This window comes from Acinonyx jubatus, chromosome F2 (genome assembly GCF_027475565.1).
Source record: "Acinonyx jubatus isolate Ajub_Pintada_27869175 chromosome F2, VMU_Ajub_asm_v1.0, whole genome shotgun sequence".
In the NCBI taxonomy this organism is placed as follows: Eukaryota; Metazoa; Chordata; class Mammalia; order Carnivora; family Felidae; genus Acinonyx; species Acinonyx jubatus.
Window position 1 is genome coordinate 59,033,594 of NC_069394.1, and position 11,307 is coordinate 59,044,900.

Sequence of the window (11,307 nt, forward strand, 5' to 3'; positions counted from 1 at the left end):
TTTGGTCAATCCTACAATACACACAAAGTAGCTTTAGAATTGCTATTTGCACCCTACTTTGTAGGGGGAAGAAAGAACTACTAAGAAGAACAGTGTATAGAGAAACTTAACAGAAGACCGTGGTGGGGGGAGGGAAAGGGGAAAAAAAAGTTACAGAGAGGGAAGGAGGCAAACCATAAGAGACTCTTAAAAACTGAGAATAAACTGAAGGTTGATAGGAGGTGGGAGGGAGGGGAAAGTGGGTGATGGGCATTGAGGAGGGCACCTGTTGGGAGCAGCACTGGGTGTAGTATGGAAACCAATTTGACAATAAATTTCATATTAAAAAAAAAGAGACTCAATAGTGAAGAAAAGTAATATTTTAATACAGTCTTTTGAAAAAATCAAAGGAATGCAAAAATAAAATCCATGATGAATAAAATATTAAAAATTTTAATGAAGACAAAAAAAGAACGGTGTATAGTCAAATTATTGTATAGTCAAAAGTTACTTGGATTAGTTCTTTTTTTCTCCCTTCAATGTAGACATGACATTCATTTGAAAATATAATTGGCTTTATGTGTTTCTATTTACATTCCATGTTAGGAAATTTTTGATCCTTGTTGATTTCTTTTATTTCAAAATATCTAGAACATTAACATAACTCAAAGTCAAACTTATATACAAAGGTGTGGTTAGAGAAGTGTTACTCCTGCCTGTATACTTTTCATGTCTCCTCCACACACCCTCTGTATAGGTCACTAAGTTCATTAAATTTTGGCTAGTGAAAATAAGCAGACATATGCATTTTCTTTAATTTCTCCTTCTCTCTTCAACAAAGCTGGGTACTACACATATACTTTTGCAATCTCCTTTTTTCACTTACTATGTCCTAGAAATCCCTATCAGTTTTAGAGATCATCCTACCTACAACCAGATTGTATGTATGTGACAAAATTAATACAACCAGTCTTCCATGTATGTGACAAAATTTATACAACCAGTCTTCCATGTTTAACCATTAAGGTACTTCCCAATATTTTGCAATTACAAGTAATGCTGCAATGAATCACCCTGGGCGTTTATTTTTGTATTGTTAGAGGCTATGTTCCTGGTGAATTTCTAGAAGTAGAGTGCCAGGTTTGTTAGATATTGCCAAATTCCCCTTTGTAGGCGTGGTACAATTTGCCTTCCCAGCAGCAATGTTTCCTCATAGCCTTGCCAACAGAATATATCATCAAGCTTTCAAATCTTTGCCAATCCAAAAGAAGAGAAATGGGGAATTTCAATATAGTTTTTTTTTCCAGTGTAGTTTTAATTGGATTTTTTAAAGTAAGTTTGAACATCTTTTTATATGTTTAGAGGCTATTTTATATAAATAATTCATGAATTGATTCTCTTCATAAAAACTTGAAGCACTATGGATAAGTCCCTTTTAACCATCACCCACCATCTGGTCCCCTTTTCCTTTACCCAAGGATAACTACTGTGATTAATTTGGTGTATATCCTTCCAGTTCTTATCTAATGTCTTTATATACAAATATATGTCCCCATAGAAAGTACACTGTATACTTTGGCATGTGTTGAATTTTTTTCAATGTATCATACTATACATGTCTATCTATGGCTTAACATTTGTTTGTTTTTTTTACAGAGAAGTAAAACACTTTAATGCCTCAATAATTCCAATGTTTTAAATTACAGTGTACTAAATATTTGTTTTAATATTTTTCCATTACCCTATATGCTTATAACCAGCAGAGTTTCTAATGTTTTGATTAAAATTTTTTATTGTGGTAAAACTCACATAAAATCATCATTTTAACCAGGGGCACCTGGATGGCTCATTTGGTTAAGTGTCCGACTTTGGCTCAGGTCGTGATCTTGCGGTCCGTGGGTTCAAGCCCGTGTCGGGCTCTGTGCTGACAGCTCAGAGCCTGGAGCCTGCTTCACATTCTGTGTCTCCCTCTCTCTCTGCCCCTTCCCCACTCATGCTCACTCTCTCTCTCTCCCTCCCTCTCTCCCTCCCCAAAATAAATAAACATTAAAAAGAAAGCAGATTCCCGTTGTTTTGAAAGAGACTCTAAAACTTTTCATTTTACAAATCTGAAACTCTGTATGCATTAAGCAATTCCCCTTTTCCCCTGACCAAGCTCCTGGTAACTACCATTCTACTTTCTGTTTCTTGACTACTTGAGATACCTCATATAAGTAGAATCATACAGTATCTGTCTTTTTGACTGGCTTATTCCACATATCTTGTCCTCAAGGTTTATCAATGTTGTAGCACTTGGTAGAATTTCCTTCCCTTTTAAGGCTAAATAATATTCCACTGTATACACCACATTTTGTTTATCCATTTGTCTGTTGGTGACATTTGGGTTGCTTCCACTTCTTGACTATTTTGAATAATGCTGCTATAAACATGGGATGCAAATGTCTCTTTGAGACCTTACTTCCAATTCCTTTGGATATATATCCAGAGGTAGCATGGCTGGATTATATGGTAGTTTTCTTTTTAATTTTTTTTAAGGAAACTCCTGTTTTCTATAGCAGCTACACCATTTTACAACCTCACTAACAGTGCACAAGGGTTCCAGTTTCTTCTCATACACAAATAACACTATTTTTTTTATAGTAGCCATCCTAATGGGTATGAGATGATACCTCATGATGGTTTTGATTTGCATTTCCCTAATGATTAGTGATGTTGAGAACCTTTTCACGTGCTTCTTGGCCATTTGTATATCATTGGGAAAATGTCTATTCAAATCCTTTGCCCATTTTTCAATTGGATTATTAGATGTTCCTGTTGTTGTGATGTAGGATTTCTTCATATATTCTGGATATTAACCTCTTGCCTGATAAATGATTTGCAAATAGTTTTCACCGCTCCTTAAATTGCTTTTTCACTATGTGCATTGTGTCCTTTGATGCAAAAAGTTTTAAAGTTTGATATGGTTTCATTTGTCTATTTTTGCTTTGATTGCCTGTGGTTATGGCATCATTCCACATAAAGCATTGCCCAATTCAATCCATGAAGCTTTTCTTACAGGTTTTCTTCTAGGAGCTTTAGGTCTAAAACTTTAGACAGTTTTTAGGTCTTACATTTAAGTATTTAATATATTTTGAATTAATTTGTATACATGGTGTAAGGTGAGTGTCTGACTTAATTCTTTTGCATGTGGATATCATTTTCCCAGTACCATGTGTTGAAAATACTGTCCTTTCCCCATTGAGTAGTAGCCTTGGTACCTTTGCTACAGATCATTTGACTATATGCACAAAGATTGATTCTTAGGCTATTTTATTCCATTGGTTTATTTGTCTGTCTTTATGGAAGTACCACACTGTTTTGATTACTATTGCTTTGTAATGTTTTTAAATCAGTAACTGTGTGTCCTCTAACTTTATTCCTTTTCAAAATTGTTTTGGCAATTCAAAGTCCCTTGAGACGCCATATTAATTTTAGGATGAATTTTGCAGCTTAACTTTTTAATTCAGCAATATTGCTTTATTTATCCACATTAGTACAAATACATCTACATCTACCTCATTCTTTTAAACTGCTGTATAATGTGTATTAATTGTTCTACAATTTCCTTTGAACATTATCCAAAATGATTGTCACTTACATTGTTCCCAATTTTCACTGATTTTGATTGGAATTTTCTACATGTTCCTTTAATTTTAAATAAGTCAATGGGTTTAAGTGATTAATAATGAAAGCATTCTTTTTTAAACTTTTTATGTTTATTTATTTTTGAGAGAAAGAGTCAAGGTGCAAGCAGGGTAGGGGTAGAGAGTGAGGGAGACACAGAATCCAAAGCAGGCTCCAGGCTCCGAGCTGTGAGCACAGAGCCTGAGGCAGGGCTCAAACCCACCAACCACGAGATCATGACCTGAGCCAAAGTCAGACAGTTAACCAACTGAGCCACCTAGGCATCCCTTAAAGCATTCTTTTTAATGTCATTTTAGCTGAATATAAAAATCAATATGTACTCAGTATTTAAAAAATGATGCAGAAAAATACAAGGACTAAATCTAAAACACCTATAATCCTACCAAGATGCCAGGTAACACATCACAGAATGGAGGGATTTATAGTACAGAGATTAAATCCTAGATCCTCCTTTAACGATGTGACCCTGGGCAAGTTACTTAACTTCACTAACCTTATTTTTCTCACCTTTAAAATGAAGACAATAATATCTACCTGTTGGAAGTTTTGTGAGAATTAAATGAGATAATACTTAGGATATTGGGTAGCACTATATTGTATATCTATGCTACAGATTCTATAGGGAAATGGGTGACTAAATTATAGTATAGTCAAACAATAAAAATTTTTATAGCCATTAAAAATAATGAGGTAGCCAAACTATGGAGAGAGCCCAAATGTCCATCAACTGATGGATAAAGAATTTTTTTTTAATCTAAAGAGAAATTCTAATTTTAAAAAGAAAAAATAACTTTAAAACACAGAACTACTTTACAGAATCATCCACCTTTGTTTTTTTCAAAGTTAACAACACCTTGTGAAAAACGATTTCAAGTTAAAAACAGCAAAAGCAAACAGGCCACCTAAAACCTTCCAACTATGTTCATCCTGAAGTAGTATCCAGAAAGGTTTACAGGAGCGCAGGGGTGACTCAGTCTGTTAAGCATCTGACTTCAGCACAGTCTGTGAGTGCTGCTTTCAGCACAGAGCCTGGTTTCGATCCTTTGTCTCCCTCTCTCTCTGCCCCTCCACTGCTCATGCTCTCAATCTCTCTCAGTAATAAATAAACATTTTTTTAAGAAAAGGAAGGTTTACTTAGTGCAGTTCTGCAGGAGAACTTGTGAGATCAATCTGAACCTTCTGGCCTAAAATGATCAATCTCAGATAAAATAAGCATCTTCTACATTTCCCCTGGCTTTTATTAATGTAGGCCCCTGGCTCATTTGAAAATTGGCCACACCAGCTTTCTTACACAGAATAGCAATCCATGTAAATCTTTTAGCCTCAGCTGCCCAGGGCTATACAAGTAAACCATTACAGCCATGGTCTTTTCTTAATTCCTAAAGGAAATCAATGGTGAGGTGAAAAGACTACTTCCACAAACTGTGGGGTTTTCCATTATACGCTTATGATGGTGTAATAAACTAATCAAAATATCAGATTTGCTATTTTCAGGATATGCTTGAATTATGTTTGTAGATCAAGGAGAACTTTCTAAAAACATATTTACTATAATAATTTCTATAAACATATTTATAAAGGGGATGAAAACTAAAAAGAACAAAGAGTGTAATTTTATTTTTTAGTTTATTTATTTATTTTGAGAGAGAGAGAGAGAGAGAGAGAGAGAGATGTGTGTGAGCAGGGGAGAGGAAGAAAGAGGCGGAGAGAGAGAATACCAAGCAGGCTCCATGCTCAGCACTGGGCTTGACACAGGGCTCAGTCCCATGACGATGAGATCATGACCAGGAGATCACGACCATGAGATCATGAACTGAGCCGATATCAAGAGTTGGACGCTTAACTGACTGAGTCACTCAGGTGTCCCCAAAGGGTGTTATTTTAAAAGAGCTTCAGAAAGCCAGCGCAATGTAATAGCTACAAATTACTTTTTACTTTCACAAATGAAATTTACTCTTCCATAAGCAATGTAGAAATCCCTAAGAACAATTCTGATAAAGCTCAGTTGAGGAATTCATTGAAAGGTAAAACCAATTATTTGAGGCGGGGGGCAGGGAAATTTATTGATAGGAGAGATATGAGATTATAAAATAGTTCAGGCACAAGGAAAAGTTTCCACTCCATAAATTTTTTTCTTAATAGTGATATGTTATAGGATGAATTGAAATCTAGGATTAATTAAGCCAGTTAGGATATTTAAAATACAGTGAAGAAATTGAATGTGCAATTACATTGAAAAATCCCAAAATGATTCCAAGAGAAAGAATACAAGATCCACATCTAAGCAATATTTTTATCATTAACTCTTTATGAACAATGAAAGATCGGTAATAAACTAGAACGAAGAGAGTAGTGTCTGATAATTTTACAAAATTGTCTATTAAGTGGTGTTGCTATAGAAAGGTACTATCTGGGTCACAGTACCATGAAGATCCATTTTAACCTTTCAGACCAAGGCCAAATAAAAGGTTCCAGGTCCTCAAGTTATCATATCAGTGCCAGATGAGAGAGAAATATGCTTCTATTTTATTTAAGTCACTGCTATATAGGGTCTTTGTCCCAGAAGACAAATTTGTATCCTGACTAATATTGATGACATCTGATTGAAATGAAACATATTGAAGTTTTTTTTTCATCTGCTAAACAAAAGATCATACCCCCAGAATGTGGTGATCTCAACAAGACATTACCATCTAGTCAGGTGGCCTACCTCTAGTCAGGACGTTTCTCTCCAAAGTCATCTCCTACACTGCAAGAAATGCTTGTAAGTGCAGCCAATGAAATCAGGATGGATCCCAGTATTCAAAAATCAAGCTAAAATACAGCTGAGAAAGAGCATTTATATGTACAATAGTCCCCCCCCCCCATCTGTGGTGGACACCTTCCAAGATTCCCAATGGACACCAGAAATGGTAGATAGTATCAAACCCTACATATACTATGTATTTTCCTACACATACATACCTATGATAAAGTTAAATTTACAACTTAGGCACAGTAAGAGATTAACAACAAAAACTAATAATAAAATATAACAATACACTGTGATAAAAGTTATGCATATGTGGTCTCTCTCTTTCTCAAATATTGTATCGTACTGTACTCACCCTTCTTCTTATGATGATGTGTGATGACAAAATGCCTATGTGGTGAGAAGAAGTGAGGGGAATGACTTAGACGTCATAATGTAGCAGTAGGCTACTGGGCCAGGAGAAGGATCATCTGCTTCTGGACCATGTTTGACTGTGAGGAACTGAAACCATGGAAAGCTAAACTACAGATAAGAGAGGCTACTGTATATCATAAAATCCTTCACTATTCCCTTAAAGTTAGCTCCTCCTTCAGATTGTCCTATTTATGTTTGTGGCACCATGATCCTTCCTCTTCAGAAATCTCAGAGTCATCTTTGAATTCTTCTCCTTTTCCCTTATAATAAGCAGTGGTTGTATTTGTTAGGACTGTACTTGGCTGCATGTGAGAGGAATCCACCTAAGGCAGCTTAACGAAACAGAAGTATATATTCCCCTCAAAACCAGAAGACAGGGGTAGGCAGTCTGGAGCTGGAATGGCATCCAAGTCAATGACAGTATCAGAGAGTCAGGCTCCTGGCTTTTAACTACCAATCTTTGCATGTGACTTTCATAGAGCTTGAAAGATGGTGCCTCCTCTCTGACACCTTTTGTGTTTGTCTTAGCCTAGGAAACAGAGAGCCCGAGGCAAGGTAGAAATACTAATGCTTTATTGGGTGATATACTCCCCAGGCATAGAACAATAAACAAAATAAAGTCCCTTCCCCCAGGGAGTACATTTTAGTGAGGGGATTCGAAAATAAACAAATAAATAGATATATAAACTAGAGAAGGTGACAGAAAGTAATAGTTCTATTTTATATAGACTCTCAGAGAAGGACATTCTGAGGAGGTTGTATTTGAGCAGAAACTCGAATGAAAAAAGGAGTAAGTTATGCAAATATCTGGAAGATGTACGTTCCATGTTCAAGGAAGGATGACTGCAAGGGTCTGAGATAAGAATGTACTAAACATAGTGAGGGAAGAGAAAAGAGACCACGTGGTTGGAACCAAATGAAAGATGCCAAGAGAAATGTCATGAAATTGAAAGGTGGTCTTTTGGGACTAGATGGTGTCAGATCTAATGGGCCAGACTGAGAGATTTCATTCTAAGGATGATTACATAGGCCAATGGAGGGTCTAGGGAATGAGAAGCAAATAGAAGAGTAGACATCATTAAGAAGGCAACTGCAGGGTCCAAGAAGAGAGGGTGTGGTGGATGTGGTGAAATGAACATGGAGGTCAAGAAGAAGCAGGGCTCATACTCAGAGTCTGGATTTCAGAAGTAGGACTATCCAGCAATGCAGTGCTCTTCCCTGCCTCACCTCCAACAACTCTCTCATCTTCTGCCTTCCATCTGTATCTGGAAAGAAGATGAGAAATCTAAGCCTGGAGACTGTCAGGATCCAACCCCAGCTCTGCCACTTGCTACATATATGAACTTGAATAAGTTACTTTTATTTTCTATACTTCATCTTCTCCATCTTCCTTATCTATAAAATGGGGATAATAATAGTATTTCTTGCTTAAATTCTTGACATGCGAAATGCCTAGAAAAGCACCCACCACCTGACATGTTTAGCATCAATAACCAATACCTAATATCACTACTAGATGTTTTCAACATCTTAAATGTGCTGTATCTCTCTCACTTCTGAATTTGTCACCTGCTCTTCTCTACAGCTGGAATGTACTTTGTTTAATTAATTCCATACTCATCCTCCAACACTCACCCTAATGTCACTGCCTCTAGGGGGCCTTTTCTGATTCCGTAGATGATGTCTCTTACCTCATCACTCCATACTTAACCCTCATCATATTTTCCAATAATCATTTGTTTTGTTTGATTTTCCTACCAGGTCAAAAACTCTGTGAAGGAAAGAACTGTTCTTGTTTTGTGCACCTCTGTATCCTCAAGGCCTTGCATAGTGCCTGAAAAACAGTAGGCATTCAATAGATATTGAAGAAATCAATTCACCTAGCAACCTGGTAATATTAGCAAAAAACAGAGTATGTAGTAGCCAAGCACCCAGGGCCACCTTATGACTTTCATGGGTCCCATCCTGCACAAATATATATATTTATAAATGTAAGTACTGTGCCCACTGTGCCTAATAGATAAGTTGGCCCCATAAGCATCAGCAAAGGATGGGTTAAAAGCAATGGAAAAAGTCAGCAGGAAATAGAGGGCCAGAACTGGAAATTAGCCTGACTTCTGAGATGTGGTAGACAAGGTAAATGTAAATCACCTAGAATGTTTTTAACTGCAAGTAAGAGAATCCTGACTCCAATTCACCAAACCAGTAACAGAGAAGTCCAGATATAGGGCAAGGTCTGGGCTTAGTTGATTCAATGACTCAACAGTGTCTGCAAAATTTCAGGTTCTTAAATGTTTATTTTTAGGAGAGAGAGAGAGAGAGAGAGAGAGAGAGAGGAAAGGGCAAAGAGGATCCAAAGCAAGCTCTGCACTGACACCAGCAAACCCTATGTGGAGCTTGAACTCAAGAACCGTGAGATCATGACCTGATCTGAAGTCAGATACTCACCTGACTGAGCCACCAGGCGGCCTTCAGTTTGTTTCTAAATCCCCATCCTTCTGTCCATAGCATCAGCTTCATCCCAAGGCCAGTTTCCCCTTATAGTCATCACATGACTGGCAGCAGAAAAGAGACCACATCCCTCTTTGTTTTCATCCAGTGAGACAACCAAGACATTTTAGTTCTTCACTGTAGTCTGATTAAGCCAACATCAGACATGCATCCAATATGAACCAATAACAGTCCTCTGGGGAATACCTCACACTGGCTGATCTAGCAAGTCAGGATCCTTTCCTAGAGCTAGGGATGTGGCATGCACCAGAACAAAATCAGGGAACGGGAAATGTCTGTAACCCATTCACAACTCTTAAGCCCCTCAAGAATTCAAGAGATGTGGAATGAGTTATCAGATACCAACTACATAAAAGTATATAAAGTGTTTACAACAAGTAGTAAAATGTATTTGCATCAAGTAAATAAAAAGGTCAAGAGACCATTTAATCCAAGGGAAGATCTTTAAGGAGAAGATCTGTGGAGGGTGCTTTTGGAGAAAGCTTTCCTGTGAGCTGCCTCCCCAAACCCTTCCCCTTAAAGAGGGAGGGAAATTGAACTAAGTAAGGACCTGCCTACCTTAGGGGATTCCACCAGGCTTCTCAGAGAGTTTAATATATGAGCTCTATATTGGAGTGGTGCACATTGGAACTGATGCCTACTAAATTTAGAGGGCTCTCTATTGGTAACATTATCAAATCACAAATGACCTCCACATTGCTAAATCAACACTCAGTCTTCATCTTATTTAACCTATCAACAGAGGAAAACAGTTGAAACTGGCTTTTCATAGACCAACATTCCAGATTTTCCCTCTACCCTCATGATCCCTCTACCCCCATGATACTCCTCTTTTGCTGCCTCCTCCTCACCCCCAATGCCTTGATGACAGAGTACTCCAGGGCTCTGTCCTTGAATCTGTTATTTTATCCACCTACACTTATTCTTTCCATATGTTAGCAACTTCCAAATGTTCACCTCCAGTCCAGAACTCTCTTCTGAACTTCAGACTCCTATATTTCCTGCCTTTTCAAAGTCTCCACCTGTATTTCTAATAGACATCTCAACATGTGCAAATGCAACTTCCTGATTTTTCCCAATAAACCTGTTCCTCCTTGACTTTCCCATCTCAAGTAATGGCAACTCCATCCTTCTATCTGCTCAAGCAAAAAGGCTGGAGACATCCTCTCTCTGTCTCATATTCTACATCCAACCCATCAACAAAAGTATTTTTGCCATTGTCTCTGCTTTCAAAAAATATCCAGCATAGATCAGTTCACATCATCTCCTCTATCATCTTTTGCTCAGGATTGCCTCTTTTCAGCATCAAAAGTATAAGAGTTGCACTCCATACTACCTATTGATGATTCCCTGAGAAAGTAGTACCTGACCAAGAAGGATCCACACTCATTACAGAGGTGAAAGGGCAGAATGGAGTGGAGGAGTGGAGTCAAGACAGGAAACAATGGCTGAAGCTTCTAGAGGGAGAAATGTGGCACATTCTGGAACACAGAGAGCAAGGGGAGAGTGGTGGGAATAGGGGCTAGAAAGGGAAAGGGTGGGCAAGGCCTGGCAGGCTTTCCAAAAGATTCCAACTTTATCCTAAAAGGAATCAGAAGCCACAGGAAGGATCTTGTTTGGTTTTGCTTCATTTTGTTCTATTTGCATTGTGGTGACATGAATGGACCTGTATTTTGACAGTATTATTAAAACAATCCTTATGGAGAATACTTCATCAAAGGCACCTGACCAAGTACAGGAAGATCAGTCAGGAGGCAGCAGAGTAGTCCAGGGAAGCAATGCTGGTAACTTGCCCCAGAGTAGAGAGGCAGGAAATGGAGAGAAGTCAACCAGTTCAAAAAATTTTACTGCCTATGTGTTATGGGCTGAATTTTGTCTCTCCAAAATTCATATGCTTAAAGCCCTAACCCCCAGTGCCTCGGAATGTGACTGGATTTGTAGGTAGCATCTTTAAAGAGGTAACTAAG